The sequence below is a fragment of the Grammomys surdaster genome, unplaced genomic scaffold, assembly GCF_004785775.1.
Source record: "Grammomys surdaster isolate TR1022 unplaced genomic scaffold, NIH_TR_1.0 125548, whole genome shotgun sequence".
NCBI classification, from domain to species: domain Eukaryota; kingdom Metazoa; phylum Chordata; class Mammalia; order Rodentia; family Muridae; genus Grammomys; species Grammomys surdaster.
This window is the reverse complement of record NW_021620397.1, coordinates 1,308,951-1,312,852: the sequence shown is the minus strand read 5'-3', so window position 1 is coordinate 1,312,852 and position 3,902 is coordinate 1,308,951. Positions and strand designations below refer to the sequence as shown.

Here is a 3,902-nt window from a genome sequence, read left to right as displayed (position 1 = left end):
CTCCCCTTCCCCCTCCCCCTCCCCCTCCCTCTCCCTCTCTCTGTCTGGCATCCCCTTTCTCCACCATGGAAATCCCACTGTCTCCCCTTGTCTCTGGATGTAACGGCCATTTTGCTGGCAGAAGCATCCTCCCATCTCCCCCACATTGTGAGCTCTAACCAGCGGGGCCTCTGCTTTCACTGATAACACTTTGTCTATACACTTTGTAGAAAGACATGAGTCTTATACGCTTGATCCCATCTTGGGTTTGGTCCATATTTTTGTTTTGTTTTCAGTTGTGACCTGTGACAGACTTGTGTGTTTCTTGTGTAAATGCCCTTCTCTGGATATCCCCCACCCAAACCTGATACAATGTCCTTTCAGCCTGAGTCCACTCACTAACCATCTGACCACAAAGTAGGAAAAAAAAATTCTTTTCATTCCAAAGCAGAAGAAAAGGGAGGAAAGTATATTTTCTTTCTAGAAGGTAGCTTTGAGTAACCTCAAGACCCATTGTCTATCCTCTGGAAGCCCACTGTACTGAGCATTTGTGAGTGTGTGTGTGTGTGTGTGTGTGTGTGTGTGTGTGCGCGTAAAATCAGGTGTTTATATATTGAGTATAACCTCACTGTCCTTCTCTGCTCCTGTGACCAGTCCTGGTTCCCCTCCCTGGGATCTGGGTTACCTATTCCGGCTTCCATTTTTCCTACCCTGCCAACGTCCTCAGAGCTCTTCTCAGCCAATAAAGGCATCTCTCGGCACCATGTCCTGACCTGTGTGGATACTACATGCATGTTCCTAGCATGCATAGATCTAAATGATGATGCTTCGCCAAAAAAGAAAGGTATAAAATATATTCAGCGTATCAGATAATTACAAAATGTTCAGGAAAGTGTCTATACACTTTGTAGAAAGACATGGGTCTTATATGCTTGATCCCATCTTGGGTTTGGTCCATATTTTTGTTTTGTTTTCAGCTGCTGTTTTATTGAGGCAGGGTTGCTCTGTGTAGCCCTTGCTGTCCAGGAACTCACCGTGGAGACCAGGATGCCCTTCAACTCAGAGATTCACCAGCCTTTGCCTTCTGAGTCCTGAGACTAAAGGCGTGGGTCACCATACCTAGTTTTACAAGTTAGCATCCCTATGAAATGTGCCTTGGGGGGGAAAGTAGTAATGTATGCATATTTATGAACTGCCCAGGTATGGGAAGCAGAGTGTCCCATGCCAACATTATTCATGATTCTTAGAACTTAAGAACCAGGAAGTCATTCAGTTTTATTGCTTGAAGCAATCTATCAAACTTTCCCACACTTTACAGATTTTAAATGTTGAAGCTTGTTGCTTTGAGTAAAATTGAGATTTGTTAAAAAAAAAAGAAAGAGAAAAAGAAAGGAAGGAAGGAAGAAAGAAAGAAAGAAAGAAAAAAAGAAAGGAAGGAAGGAAGGAAGGAAGGAAGGAAGGAAGAAAGAAAGAAAGAAAGAAAGAAAGAAAGAAAGAAAGAAAGAAAGAAAGAAAGAAAGAAAGAGAAAGATCACAATTCCAGAATGCTGGTATAAGCCATCCTTCCGTCAAGCCAGGCCAATACAAATGAAACCATTCCAGTCATGACACTTGGGTGCCTGACAAGCTGGAGGAAGTTTCCAAATTCCCAACTTGTTTGGCCCCTGTGTATTTGCCAACCAAATGACTCCCTCCCTGGTGGCCTCTCAAGAATTTACAGGCTTTCTCGTCCCCTCGTGGGAGCTGGGCCCTTCCCAGTGACTCTAACTTTCCCTAAAATCATTAAAACAAGTCTCAGTGAAGTCCAATGCTTTCAAACCTCACAGAAACCTTGGGTTTCCCCTAAAAAGTCACAGTTTGTAGAGGCTTCTGTTGTTTTCTCTCTAATGAAAACAATGAAAAGCAATCTGGGCAAAGGATCTGGGTCAGGGGTAGAAGCACACGTACCCATCGTACCAACAAATCTAAGAACATAATCTGTGTCCAGTGGTAGAAACAGTCACCAATATATACTTTTAAAAGAAATGCTCAGCTAATACTTGTATAATATGTTGATGTCTTTGGACGCATATACTTATTCATGGTGCCCGTAAGACTCGTGAGTGTTAGTTTTTGTCAACTTGACACAAACTAGTGTCCCCTGGGAAGAGGGACCCCAGCTGAGGAATTACATCCACTGAAATAGTCTGTGGCCCCCTTGGTGAGACCATTTTCTTAATTAATGATTGATGTGGGAGGGCCCAGCACACAGTGGGTACTGCCACCCCCGGGCAGGTGGCCCTGGCTTATATAAGATAGCAAGCTGAGCAAGCCATGGGGAGCAAGCTCAAACAGTGCTCCTCCATGATTTCTGCTTCAGGTTTCTGCTCGAGTTCCTGCCCTCAAGGATGGACTATACCATGGAAATGTAAGCCCAATAAGCCCTTACCGCTGCAAGCTGGTTTTGGTCAGTGTTTGATCACAGCCTCGGGAAGCAAAATAAGATGCAGATGCAAAGTTTCACGGTCCGTAAGAAATGAAACACTAACGAGCAGAAGCCCCCCTTCTCTGAAACCCAGCAGGTGATTTTTTTGTTTTTTTTACAGATTGTGGGTTTTCTGTCTCATTTTAGCATCTTGTTGTCCCTTAAGCAGCCACGTTTGCTCTGTTCGTTGAGCTGCATCCGTTTAGCACCAGAGGGTCTCCTCAGTGCAACTTGAGTGAGCAAAGCTCTGTTGGGACCACTGGGTTGGATCGCTGTGACGTCATCGGTGACTCTGAAGAGCAGCGAGCGATGAGGAGGTGTTACAGGCACAGATGACTGCTTCTAACTGCACAGCAGACACGGTTATGACAGAAAAGGCATCATGTTGTGTGTGCTGTGGCAATTATCAAAAGAGACAGAAGAGTCACCATAGCAATAGTGAAACCCAAAGGCGTGGCAAGAATACCATTGTGGGATTAAATATAACATTTCCTCATAACCAAGATTCTTCCCCACACACATCTTAACATAGGCAAAGTTGGAGTGTTTTAAAGATGTGAACATGTACAAGCACAAATGAGTAGACGTAGGTGAAGACCGGATGATTTTTTTTTCTGCTATCCCTTTATGAGGGTTATAGTGAGACCCTTATGACGAAAGACATTTTGACAAGAGATAAGACAGAAATGTATCTAATACAGACATTACTTACACATAAGGGGTGTCACATAAAGATGCATCACATTCTAAGAGAATAAAGATTCAGAGAAACGTGTAAATGTTTATCATTATGCTCAGGTCTGGTAAAAAGTGGACATTTCCAGCCGGAGAGACAGCTCAGTGATTAAGAGCACTGTTGTACTTGGGGGAGGTCCAGGTTCTGTTCCCAGCATCCATGCTGAGTATCTCACAGCTGCCTGTGTAACTTCAGTTCTAGCCGACACCCTCTTCTGGCCTCTTTGGACACCAAGTACACGTATGAGTCGTATACAAACATACAGGCAGCCTCACGTGCACATAAATAAGACCGGGCATTCACGGGAGACTGATGGCAGGGGTTATCATCTAATGGGATGATACCAGGAAAGTTTAACAAGACTTCTGACTTTAAAACAAGAATGTAAAGATTATGTTTGTGTTTTATTTTGAGTGTGAGGGTACAGATATGTGTCGAGGTCAGAGGTCAGTGTTCTCCTGCCTCCTTGTGGAATCCAAGGATTGACCTCAAAATTGTCAGTCCTGTGCATGAGGTCCTCTGGCCCGTGATCCATCTCACTAGCTTGAAAGGTTTGTTTATTTACCTTCTGCTGTGGTACATCTCTCTTCAGAACCAAAGATGTTCCCTCACAGTCAATATAGGAGGGTGTCTTCACGGTAGACATAGGAGGGTGTCTTCATGGTAGACATAGGAGGGTGTCTTCACGGTAGATATAGGAGGGTGTCTTCACGGTAGATATAG

At 44.1% G+C, this 3,902-nt stretch overlaps 1 protein-coding gene across 1 annotated transcript in view; it reads left to right on the top strand.

The window, feature by feature from the left end:
• The window catches only part of Ppm1h (protein phosphatase, Mg2+/Mn2+ dependent 1H), a 268,305-nt gene that overhangs the window by 187,040 nt on the left and 77,363 nt on the right, over positions 1 to 3,902 (top strand). The gene's annotated exons all lie outside the window — the stretch shown is intronic.